A 13,998-nucleotide genomic window follows, 5' to 3' on the forward strand; every position below is an offset into this window, starting at 1 on the left:
AAGAGCAAGGGACCCAGGATAGAGCCTTGAGGAATACCACAAGAGACTGGAAGAAGATCAGAGAAATGTGAGTCAAAGGAAGTGAATTGATATCTGTTACACAGATAGCTAGAGAGAAGATTGAGGGCTGTTCCACGAATACCATAGTGTTGGAGTTTGGTAAGAAGAATGTTGTGATTGATGGTATCAAAGGATTTGGAGAGGTCGAGGAATATGCCAATAGTGTGATGATTAAGAGCAAGAGAGGAGGAAATATTGTTGTAGATATCTAGAAGAGCAAGATCAGTGGAATGCTGTTTGCGAAAGCCATATTGATTGTTGTGAAGAATATGAAAGTGAGAGAGAAATTTATCAATCCTATTGTAGATGATGCGTTCAAGTATCTTGGAAAAGCATGGTAGAAGAGAAATGGGACGATAATTAGAGAAGGTGTGGGGGTCGTCTTTTTTGAAGACAGGGATGACTTTTGCAATCTTGAGGGCTGAAGGGAAGACACCTGTGGAAAGGGATTGGTTGAAAATGTGGGCTAGGGGTTTGGAGATAAGGGGAATGATATGTTTAACAATGGTTGGGCTGATGTCATCGTAGCCGGAACTCTTGCCATTCTTAAACTTCTTGACAATGTCTAGGATTTCCCTTTCGTGGGTGGGATTGAGGAAGATGGAGTTAGTGTGTGGGTCCTTAAGGAAATCAGAGAAGGAAGAGGGAGAATGAATGTTTGAAGCAAGTTTAGGACCTAAAAAAAAAAAAAAAGAATTACACTTTGTGGAAATGTTACCGGGGTCGGAGATTTTTGAGGTACCATCAAAAAAATAGGAGGGGTTTTTCAATTTAGTTGTTTTGCCATGTGTTTTTGATATTATATTTATAAGTGTTAAATTTATTTGAATAATAATTCTTACAGGAAATCTTAATCAGATGAGTTAATTTGTTTCTATATTTGACGTATTTAGTTTTATTTATTTCATTAGGGTATTTAATGAACGACTTGTAGAGTTTATTCCTAGTTTTAATGGATTTGATAATTCCCGCAGTGATCCAGGGTTTACATTGCTGGCGCTTTTTAATTTTTTTTTCTTAACTTTGGGGAAGTGTTTATCATATATATTAGTAAATTTATCTATGAAGACGTTATAGGATTGATCAGTAGATTGGTTATTTAGGACTTCGTCCCAATTGGTTTGATTTAGTTCAGACGTGAAAGATGTTATTGTGGTCTTAGTTATATTTCTTTTAGTATAGTAGCGATTGACTTTAGAATTAGGTACATTATTTTTATCGTTATTTATTATTTGGAATACAGGAAAGTGATCAGTGACGTCGCTAAATAGGATACCAGGAGTTATTTTATGATTCAAAATATTACAAAAGATATTATCGATTAGAGATGATTTCTTAGTGGTTACACGGGTTGGTTTATCGATTAGTGGATAAAAAGAGGAGGCATACAGTGTGTTGAGGAAATCATTTGAAACTGAGTGAGTGGAGGTATTTAGTAAATCAAGGTTGAAATCACCACAAATGAAGGTTGGGAGCGAAAAAAGTCCATTTACCAGATGTGGTAAATCATAAATAGCAAACCGGTGCTAAAAGCAGAAGTTCACATTATTACAATTTTTCTAAGTCACTCAGAGAATTAATGTTGACCCGTTTGTTGTCAGTAGTAATGCAGTGTATGATTTTTTCCAAAATGTCAAAGTCCGCAATCTTTATTCTTGAAGTGAATATGTCTGTTTTCTTACTTTGATAAGCTAAATTATTCAATTATATTTTTTCAGCATATACGCCTCTATTTTTTTTAACGTGTTTACACCACATAACATGAAAATGTCACCGTATGTATATGCCATTTGCCGGGTCCCCCAATAAGGCCAAAAAATGTTTGCTTTCCCTCCACCGACCAGCGCAAACTTGGCCAAAATCATGGTCGGCTCTTAAAAGTTTTTAGTTTATAATTTTAGTGGTTTTTATTCTTTTTCTGTGTCTCAATTTAATTAAAAAAAAGAAGAAAATCATTACTGTAAAGTATTGACGTATCTTTCCACATGACTAATGTTCAATGCCAACAGGCATATACAGTATTGAGTCATTAAAAAAATAATAAAATAAAGATATTTTTCCGACCGACCCACCCACCCACCTCAAAAATCACACTGGAGGGGAAGCAAACATTTTTTTCTTGGCATAATATGTGATTAGCTCCACAGTGCTTTGATCCCAGGGTTCGGTTTTTGCCGGCAAAAACCTGTTTTTGCCGGTAAAGTGGCAAAAACCTGGCAAAAACTGTTTTTGCCAGTTTTTGCCTGGCTTAAACCGGCAAAAATGGCAAAAACTGGGGCTCGAACCCGTGTCCACTGCGCCTGTGGCAGATGCCGTATCCATTGCGCCACAGAGCTGTGTAACTTCAACAGGCTTAAACTATAATATAATGCTATTCAACATGCATGTATATAACTATACGCTCTACACACGATATACAGTCAAAAAATATTTTTACGGCATTTGTTTCATTAACTGAATATTTATCATATAGCAGGTGTTGGCTGACATTGTGCTCCACATTTAGTTCAGTTTTGTCCGGATAAATGACTACGGACAAAATCGGACGGTATACACGTCTTTAAAGAGTAAAGAATTTTAATATAATATTACTTTCTTTTTCTTTTTACAAACGTGTATATCGTTCGTTTTTGTCCTAAAATCATTTTACCCCGGCCCAAAACTCAAATATATGTGGAGCACAAATGTCAGCCAACACCTGCTATATGATAAATATTCAGTTAATGAAACAAATGCCGTAAAAGTGTGATTTGTTTGACTGTTTATCGTCCGTAGAGCGTATATTTATATACATGCATCTTGAATAGCATTATATTACAGTTTAAGCCTGTTAAAGTAACACAGCTCTGTGGTGCAATGGATACGGCATCTGCCACAGGCGCAGTGGACACGGGTTCGAGCCCCCGAATTTATTTATATTTATATTTCTTTTCTTTTTTGTTATTATTTTACAATATCCTTCATTATATTATATTCGTCGTTCTATTAATTTTTGCCAATGTCCGTCCTTCTTTTTTTCTGTATTTCTACCTTTATTTTACGGCACTGTACAAATATCACCATAATTGCCGCACCGAGTTGTTTGTCAAAATGGAAACTCGGATGGCTTTCAAAACAGAGCATCACGTGTCCACGGCCATGATGATTGAACTAAAAAAAAACAGTTTGAAATTGACAATCACAATGCCTAATATGGCCATTATATACGATGAGAGATTGTTCAATTCAGAAAAAAATATTTGAACCGTATTTTACGAAAATTGTGAATTTTAAGGTGTTACAATTCAAACCGGAAACAAGTTTCGTTCCTCCAGGTTGCATGAGATATGATGTGCATATAAATGGTAAAAAATGATACTTTTATAGCACTTAGGAGAAAGTCATATTTTCACATTTCTGCAGATATACAGTTTTGTTGGTTGCATAGGCCTATACATTTTTAAACATTGAATATTAAAAAAGGATTTATTGATTATCGATAATCGATAATAACTGATTATCGATAATATTTTTGATTAATTTTAATTCTTGCATATTGACACGAATATGGGGATTAATCCCTGTAAATTTATGGGCCATGTGCTTAATGGTTTATAGTTTATAAGCCAAAATATGAAATTATATGCATTTTTGGAAGAATTATCATAGCTTTAAACTGCGAAAATAATCGGCAATCATGTAATATTCTTTTGACTAATCCCTTGTTTCACAATATTTTTATCAATATGAACTTTACGTATTGATATGAATGTGCGGATTACTCCCTGAAAATTTGGTGGCCATACCTTTTATGGTTTTTATTTTATAAACCAAAATATGAAATTAGATGCATATTTTTGGACGAGTTATCATAGCTTTAAACTTCGAAAATAATCGGCAATTACATAATATTCTTTTGACTTATACCTTATTTCACAATACGTTTTGTTAATATTAATTTCATATATTGATATGAATGTGAGGATTATTCCCTGAAAATTTGGTGGCCATACCTTTAATGGTTTTAATTTTACAAGCCAAAATATGAAATTAGATACATATTTTTGGAATTGATTCGACAACCCAGGAAATTAATAGTTGGCACACCTGCACTAAACAATGGAAATGTGTGCCCTATTAAAATTGGGGAGGCGAGGGAAACATGCATGCAATATATGTGAAGTACAGACTCCCCTATTCATCTTTCCTTCCCCACTCCCCATCATTCAATGTTGGAGGGTCTCACGGACCTGTTGACAACATGGCTTGGTCCAACATTGAATTGGGGAGCGGGGGCAGATATATACCAAAATACAGGCAAACTGTGCCAACCTTTTTTTCCTTGATTGTAGTGCCGCGTGCCGGAATCCCTCCGGGTTTCAGACTCCGTCGAACCACCGATCAGAAGAAATCGGGAAGCGCCGTACTTTTTGTACTGACCCCTGGTGGCAAGAAAGTTTTGCACAGGGCGAACTGTTGTTAAAACAAAACGACTGGTTAAAAAGTCTACCAAATGACCTCAAAAGGACAAGTCGTCTGTGAATATTAAAAAGACTAAATCGTGACAAGCAATGTCAGCGACTGTCAGTGACTGTCACCCTTGCGAGTGAAAGTTTTCCTAACATTATTGGACTAACACCACAGCTATACAGTTTTTCTCAAAATAACAGTAGTAATAGAATGAAAAGTGCAAATAATGTTTGTCACTTCGGCACAAAACATTTTGGCAAAATAAAACCAATAATTATCAATAAATAATAAAACAATTATAATTTTAATAATAATAATAAAATAATAAAAACCTGCATGATTTTACATGAGTGTAGCATAGTTATTATTATCTTTTAAATACCAACTTGTCCCAAAATGAAAAATATGGATCGGGAAAACTTGTAAAACAGTTTGTTTTTGTTCCTAAATGGATTTATTTTCAGACTAACTTATTTTAAACAGAAAAAAAAATTTGATGAAGCAAACTTAATGTTAGATTCATACAGAAGTTTAATTTTATTGTAATTAAAGCACTTCAGGCTTAGACATGGCATTTTAGTAAACCATTGGGCAATACAATCATGCAAAAAGTAGATATCCGAGGAAAAATAAAGACGTAGCTGTGGACCAAACTAAAAAAGTGAGTTATAGTTCAGGTTTTTCATCTCAAAACAAATAATTAAGTTACAAAAATAAGTTCCCGAGTGTAACAAGGCCAGATTTTGTAATTATAAGCAATATATTAAGAAATTAAAGGCATGCGTTTTCATTGCTCAAGTGCAGTTAACCGAAATGTGGCATGTATCAAATTCAACACTTTTTCATTTTAAGGACTTAATGAGACAAAAAATATCTTGAATGATTCGTTAAAAGTTGTGTGTTACTGTTTATGAGCTTTCTGTGTCACTTTTTAATATTTGAGTGACTATAATTGAGTTTTTGCCAGTTTTTGCCATTTTTGCCGGTTTAAGCCAGGCAAAAACTGGCAAAAACAGTTTTTGCCAGGTTTTTGCCACTTTACCGGCAAAAACAGGTTTTTGCCGGCAAAAACCGAACCCTGGGATCAAAGCACTGTGGAGCTAATCACATATTATGCCAAGAAAAAATGTTTGCTTCCCTCCAGTGTGATTTTTGAGGTGGGTGGGTGGGTCGGTCGGAAAAATATCTTTATTTTTTTATTTTTTTAATGACTCAATACTGTATATGCCTGTTGGCATTGAACATTAGTCATGTGGAAAGATACGTCAATACTTTACAGTAATGATTTTCTTCTTTTTTTTAATTAAATTGAGACACAGAAAAAGAATAAAAACCATTTTTTCATTCTCCCTCTTCCTTCTCTGATTTCCTTAAGGACCCACACACTAACTCCATCTTCCTCAATCCCACCCACGAAAGGGAAAAGGGGAAAGGAAAACTAACTACATCCATTTCACCAAACAAAAACGAAAGCAAAAGCACGCCACTCCACCAACACACATTATGATAGACAACGTTGCAATTCATCCTGTAGATAACACAAAATTTCTAGGTGTAATAATTGACAAAAATCTTTCCTGGAAAGACCACATCCACAAAATTACAAATCAAATTTCTAGGAACATCGGGATTCTTAGAAAACTTCGTCACATTTTACCCACACATATACTATTCTCACTCTACAACACCTTAATCCTGCCTTACATATCCTACAGCAACATAGCATGGGCGATATCTGACAACACCCTTGACCTTAACCACTGTCCATGGACTTCTCCTAATTCTACAAAATTGGACAAACTATATAAAATCCAAAAAAGAGCAATCCGTATCATTAACAACTCTGGTTACCTATCCCACACAAAGCAAATTTTCCATAATTTTAAAACACTAAATATCTTTGACATAAATAAATTACAAACAGGTCTCTTTATGTACCGCTATGAGAACAAAACCCTTCCAAAATCATTCTCCAACTTTCTTTTAAAACACAGTGACATTCACAACTACAACACTAGACATGCTGAGCATTTTACTACAGTTAAACACACATCTAATTTAATCAAATACTCGATTAAAGTATCTGGACCTAAAACCTGGAATGGATTAAACAAAGATATAATAAACTCAAAGAATATGTTAAGCTTCAAAACTAGCTTGAAGGACCGCCTGATTAAAAAGTACTTATCTAAATAAAATAAACCTATTATATAATTTTCAAGTATCATTTATCATTTTCTTTCATCTTATAAATAGTTCAATATGTTTTAAACAAATACTGCCGTCAAATCCCGATGTTGGTTTTGGCTATAGGCCTCGGTACCATGCACGTGCGCTTATTTTAAATAGGCCTATTTGAAATCGATCCACTACATTGTCAACTTTTTTGGTTTTTAACTGGTACTGCATTGTATTATCCCTGTCCTGATTGATTCTTTCCCGCCCTGCCCTGTCTCGTCTTGTCCTGTCTTGTACTGTTCTGTCTTGTCATGTTCACCCCCTCCCTATTCTAATATTTCACTTTCAAATTTGCTAAGGTGGGACTAGCCTTAAAGCCCTTCGGGCTTATTTGGCCTCTCCTTCACATGTTTTTTTTTTTTTCACCCTTTCATATTATTCTCTTTCGTTTTCAAAATCTACTGAGTTACTGGTACTTTAATTAACTTTTTGTACAAATTAAATTTGTATCATTAATTGAATTGCTATTTAATCATAATCTTGCTGTGTAAATATTTTTATATAAATTTGTCCTACTATATATAATTTCGGAAATTGCGATTGTGATTTGTAATATAACCATTTAATTCTATATTATCCTTCAGATACATTTCATTATGTTACCAACTTAATTAAATTTGTTTTTGTTATTGATGCTTAAATTTTGTATATAATACATATTATATATATATATATATGATTTTGGAAATATTGTTATCTATATGTATGTGAAATCATGTGTGAATAAATTGAATGAATGAATGAATGAAATAGGTCTATGCCATATGTATTCCATAACTATCCTGACCTTGTTAATTTCAAGTTTTGACATTATTTAAGGGTAGACGAGGTATTGTTGGTCGAAGCAACCTAAAATCGATTGGCATTATCTAGATGTTTCAATTACTTATTCTTTTCAAAATATTTGAATTTTCAACCCGGTACAAGCTTTAAATCATTAGCATAGTCCTTATAATAACGGGGGATCGCCTTGATGAGTAAATGACAGCAAACCAGTGAAAAATACCCCAAAATATTATCACGTGGTAATAAATTGCCTTGGACAATCGATTACTTTAATGGTTTAGTACTGCATATCTCAGTTTAATCTTCACTAAGGGGGCTGGCATTTTCTTCGGAAGGGGGGTCACAAATATGTTGGTGACCGGAGTCAATTTTTTTATGACCCCCCCTATCGCGGGTCGAAAAATTTTATGACCCCCCCCTTCCAACTACACCGACTCAAGAAAAATTATTCATTGCCGGAACTAAGGCGCGGAGCGTTTCAAAACTTAAAAGTGAAGAAAGCGCGTGGAGCGCGGTAAAATTTTTATTGTAAGTGTAAAGAAGGCGCGCGGAGCGTGTACAAATTTTGCATAGATTGTACGCACATTTCGACTGCGAAGTTAATGAATGCGCGCGCAGCGCGCGAAAATTTTAAGTCACCAGCCCTAAATAATTCTATAACCCCCCTATTTTGGGTGTTAAAAAATTATAACCCCTATTTTTGGTCTGAAAATTCTATGACCCCCCAGTATATTTGTGACCCCCCCTTCCGAAGAAAATGCCAGCCCCTAAGCGGGTTTATGGCTGGAAAGGTCACGGTGAATTTGCCGTGGACATAACTGCACTATGCACGTAAAACGAATCAAGTTTAACACATACTCAATATTGATGTCAACATGCAGTATTTAATCCCAGTTCAGACCAGACTTATAATAGATTTGTTATTTGCTCTAACATGTTCTGTTCATTATTAGTGAATGTTTTGACAGACGTTCTCAGCAAACACGACACGTTTTAAAAGCGTTTTAAACGGGTTACATTCTGGGTTTTTGGTTTTGATAAAAACGTTTAACTAACATTAAATGTTGGGTTTTATAAAAGGTTGTGAAAAGTTTTAAAAAATAATGTTATTGTCAAATATTTTTGGCAAATATTGTTTGCTAAATATTTTGTCAACACTTAAATAACATTATGTCAGAAACATTTTAATTTAATTTTCAATAATATATTGATCTAGATAATGGAAATCGATTTTTAGGTTGCTTCGACCAACAATACCTCGTCTACCCTTAAGCTTCCTTAGATCCATAAGAATGATTGGCTGTTTATTTATTTATATAATCCAAATAGAAGTGGAACCATCTAAAAATGGGAGCTTATTTATTAATTTATTTATTTCATTTTTTTTTTTCTTATTTAACTTGGGGTGACCAATCCATGTACTGGCACTGTTCTTTATTTTTCCACCACGGTTATCTGTAAGGAAATCAAGAGACGTATGTATATTATGAGAATGTAGTTTGACCTACTATTTATGTATTCTTTTTCTGATTTCTTGCAACAAGACAAATAATATGAGACCATTTTCAGCAAAATCATACATAGTCTTGTTCACCAACAGCACAACCAGATGGCAGTGCGTAGTTTTTGAAAGACTGACGGATCCAGCCTATTAATCTGTCATCGGGTGATATTATCATGCATTATACACAGCACAGCACCCCATACCGCGACACTTGCTTTATTTTTGAGGATACATGATGTACGAAAGCTGTCCCTTTCTATTTATATACAAGCAAAGCTGTTCCTCTGTCAAGAAGAACTTCGACGGCTTGAAGATTGAGAGTAAATGTGCAACCGCAACATGGAGGAATAAAGCAGCGCATTTTACAAGTAACGCCGCAACACCGTAACACCGCGAAAATAAACCTCTTTACGAACACTGCCAACTTCGACGCGCTGTTTCTCTGTCAATAAGGACAACGACGCCGCGAAGATAAGTGCACCCGCACAATGGAGAAGTCAAGTTCAGTGTACCTTTTTACGAGCAACGTCGTAACGCCGCGAAGCTTAACCTTTCTACAAACAGTGGCATTTCGACGCCGCGAATGATAAATACTGTCTCGTAACTTCGACGCTGTAAAGCCATGCCCTTTTACAAGCAACGTCGCAACTCCGCAATGCACCATGCGTCAATTTTCTTTCCTCATTCGTTCTTTTTTTCCATCTGTATCCATTTGTATATCATTTGTTTCATTTGTCATGAAGCTGTCCTGTTTTTTTTTCAAGCAACGCCGCAACGCCAATCCACCTTTTTTTCTTTTCTCGTTCGTTCTTTCTTTCCATTTCTACCCAATTGTATATCATTAATTGTTTATTCTGTCTCTCTTCACTGCTCTTTGTCAGGTCATCATTTGGTATGAAGCTGTCCCGGGGGTCACTCACATTGTGGCCTGTACACCATCCGCGATAATCAACTTTTGAAAAGCACCCTAAACAAGGATTTAACACTTGGCTAAAACAATACCCTAAACAAGTGTTTTCACACCCTAAACAGGGATTTTATTCCTTGCATCAAATTTCATACCCTAAATTTCATTTCCGCGTATTAGCAATTGCAATTTTGCTACCCTTTTTTCCAATATGTCATGTTTTTGACACCCTAAACGCGTTACGCGCGTATCGTGCATACCCATGAAAAACTACCCTTTTTACGCGTTTTTATTATCGCGGATGGTGTACAGGCCACAATGGGAGTGACCCCCGGGCCGCAACGCCATAAAGCCGCGCAAAACAAGCTAAGTGTTAACCATATCACTTCATTTGAAAATGTTCACTAGGCACATATAGGCGCATTATTTTAGCATCAGCAATCCTATGTAAAGGCCTATGGCAGGGTACAATTATCCTCATTATAGTTTTAATTTGATTTGCTACCCTGCGATATCATCACCATGAATGTTTATGAACCAGTTAACATGTTGATGTGTTCCATAGAGGAGGCTGACAAATAAATGAATGAAAATAAAATAAAGATTCGGAGATCCTCTTACAACAAGCCCAGACAACAATATTAAGGTTTTCGGTTTGAACTGTGCATACTTTGGTTATAGTTCTGTTGCAAAATAAATTTGAATTCAATATGTCACTTACCGGGGGACAATCTTCCTCATCCGAGTTGTCGCCACAATCATTGTGTCCATCACATATCCGTGTTGCTGGTATGATCTTCCCATTAGGACAAAGAACCTCATCATATGGTTCTAGACAAGAAATTAAGGTCAGTGAGATTTATAGCAATGATTACAAGAATTGTACATAATGTCACAAAGGTCGCGGACTGCTCGGTGCAAGAGGAGGGTAAGTACAATCCCAGCAAACACAAAACGTTTCGACATCATTCGCAAAAGGTTATAAAAGGTCGTCAGAAAACGTTTAAATGTCGGGTTATATAAAGGGTATATTACGCGTATAAAACGTTTTCATAACCTTAAAAAATATTTTATGATAATCTACTGCTCAGCAAACACAAATGTTTTACAGAAAACGTTTAATGTCGGGTTATATAAAGGATATAAAAACGTTTTAATAACATTCCAAAAACATTCTTGAAAACTTGATACAAAACATTCTAAAGAAAATGTTATTTTGGGGTTGAAACAGTATTTTGCGAAAAATGTTTGCCCAAAATATTTTCAATAACGTTTTACAAACGTTTTCATGACCTTTAAATAACCCGACATTTTAATGTTATTAAGGGAGGTGAAATGAGCGTGAACCTGGTTTGGATGCAGAGGGAGTGTGCCTGTAACAGACACAGCCACCAGAAAAGGACCATCTCAGATCGCGCGCCAAATAAGTTTGCAGTCCAGAAATTTCATTTTTTTCTCAGCCTTGCAACAAATAGGCAGAGGTGGGAATCAAACCCGGGACCTCCGTGTTGTAAAACCTACTGCGTTACCACTGAGCCAACTGACAATTAGCTATGAGAAGTTTGACAGTAATCCTTGATATTGCTGAATAGAATAAATCAATACTGCTAGGTCTATTTATCTCATGTACGATGCTATTCAAATTGGCCTATAAACTAGGAATATAATGTGAAATCGATCAATTAATCAAGTTGTCGAGTTATCAACAATCAATAATAAACCGACGTAGGCCTATCATGGAATATTACTATTAAACTAGGCCTACTATAACTAATATACCAAATAAATAAAATAAATAAATAAGTCAGTAAATAAATAAATAGGCATAGGCCTAAATAAATAAATAAATACATAATGCAGAATGCAGTTAGTATTTTAGTTGCAAAATTCCAAACATTCTATTCACACATTCTATTATAATTTTCTGCTATACACGCAAAGGACCTGTGCCTTTAATATGTCCGCGCCTAATCAATAATGAGTCTTTCACCATGCTCACACACCATGTTAAACTATTGTATCTATTGTATAGTATTATCTACTGACCAAGTCCTAAAATGGATGCTATAACGTACCCAATCAAGCGAACATATCAAGGTCATATCAGGGCGTTATACAAAGAATGGTCAAAGGTCAACGTTTCCAAAGAAGTATAGTAATAGATGTAGACACAAGCTTTCGTGCGGGAAACATGAACACATAGTCGTCAGTCGTGTGGTTTCTACGGCGCTGAAGTCTATGGCTGTCCCAAAATCAGTACTAGACCCGGTTACCAGACGGCAATGTGTGTGTTGTTACAAGGAATACAAACTCATTTTATGAATAAGTGAACCACATAGAGGAATACGACATCTATCGTGAGCCGATCTGCATTCTGTTGCCTGCAAAAGCCGACGATCAGGTAAAAATTCTAAAAGCAGCGTGACTAGATATTTGCGTTAATTTCATGATACGTGTAAAACGCATTGAAAACGCCAAATTGCAGTCATAAAATATATAATATTAGTAAATCACCCAATCGAATGTTAACGTTGGTATGTGGAAAAGAACTGCAATAACAATAACAAACTATGTGCCCAAAGAGTCGTCTTTGGCATGTCGCTTTTTTGAAATATCACCAAAAATATCAAATTTTAAAACAAACACGAACCTTCCAAAATAAATATATATTAGCACTCGGCGGCCCAGTCACTACCTGCCGCTGTGATTTGGGGTAACTCGTTGCTACCCCTCTCCAGATACCGGTACTTCAAGGTCGCTCATACCCCAGCCCTTAAAAGGTTTTGAAAAAAACATTTTGAGAACATTTCTGTGTTTGCTGGGTTCAAATATTTTAACATAATGTAAAGTATTGGCACAATATTTGGCAAAAATGTTTGCAAAAATAGTTTACAATAACATTGCTTGGAAACATTTAAAAATATTTTTAGTAGTGCGTTTTCATACAAAACGTTTTAAAACGTTATCATGACCCTCAGAGAACCCGACATTTTAATGTTATTAAACGTCGTTACCTAAACCAAAAGCCCAAATATAACTTATTTAAAACGTTTTTTTTGTTTGCTGGGATAGCTGCCATGTGCAGATGAGAACACCGTGTGTAAATTGAAAAATGTTCGCAGGGCAGCTATTGCAAATACCTGATGAGCAGTCGCCATTTTGAATGTTCATAACTTTTGTAAATACTCTAACTTATAGGCTAATAAAAACAATGACAACAGCAACTGCAACAGTTGCAAAATGACAGACTTGAATTCATTGCTTAAGGCCCGGTCACACTATGACGAATAGGGGTGAACGGCAAGCGACGTTAAGCTGCGAATTGCAATTTTGAATTTACCGCCACTCATCGTGGGTTGCCGTTAGTTGTCGCTGACGAATCCGTCAGCGACCGCAGACGGCCGCAATTATTCGTCGGGAAATTTTGAACATGTTGAAAATTTTGTGACGACAAAAAAATAGTTGTGATTCCGTTCAAATTTCGTTGGAGACCGCAACCCTCATTTCTTTGACGTTTCCATACCGTGGGAAGCCGTCTCTAGTCGTTTTGAGGTCGTCACAATTTCGTTGGTAGTCGTTGTCAACGTCCATTGACGAATAACCAACGGCAGGTAACGTCACATCTCGAACCCTGACGACACGTTGCGGCAAGCAACGAAATTGTAACGATCTTGGTGCGACAGTGACTTGCGAATTTTGTCCGGAGAGTGACGGATATTGTTTGCGAGTATCGTTTGCGAGTACCTGCGGCATTGAAACGGTGGTCTGCGATGGGTTACGATTTTTAAACGATGGTCAACGATTTTAAACTTTTTGTGCGATTCATGAGATAGATATATGCATTTGTAGGATTGTAAAAAAAAAATTTATGGTCGTTGACAACGACTACCAATGCCTAATTGATATTGATATTAATATCTTTGATTATTATAATTGATATTGATGTTAATATATTATTGATATAGATATTAAAAGTTTAGAGTATTATTTATATTGATTTTACTATTTTTTATTATTATTATTGATATTTATATTGGGTTTTTTTTTATTATTA

This window comes from Amphiura filiformis, unplaced genomic scaffold (assembly GCF_039555335.1).
Source record: "Amphiura filiformis unplaced genomic scaffold, Afil_fr2py scaffold_53, whole genome shotgun sequence".
Classification (NCBI taxonomy): Eukaryota; Metazoa; Echinodermata; class Ophiuroidea; order Amphilepidida; family Amphiuridae; genus Amphiura; species Amphiura filiformis.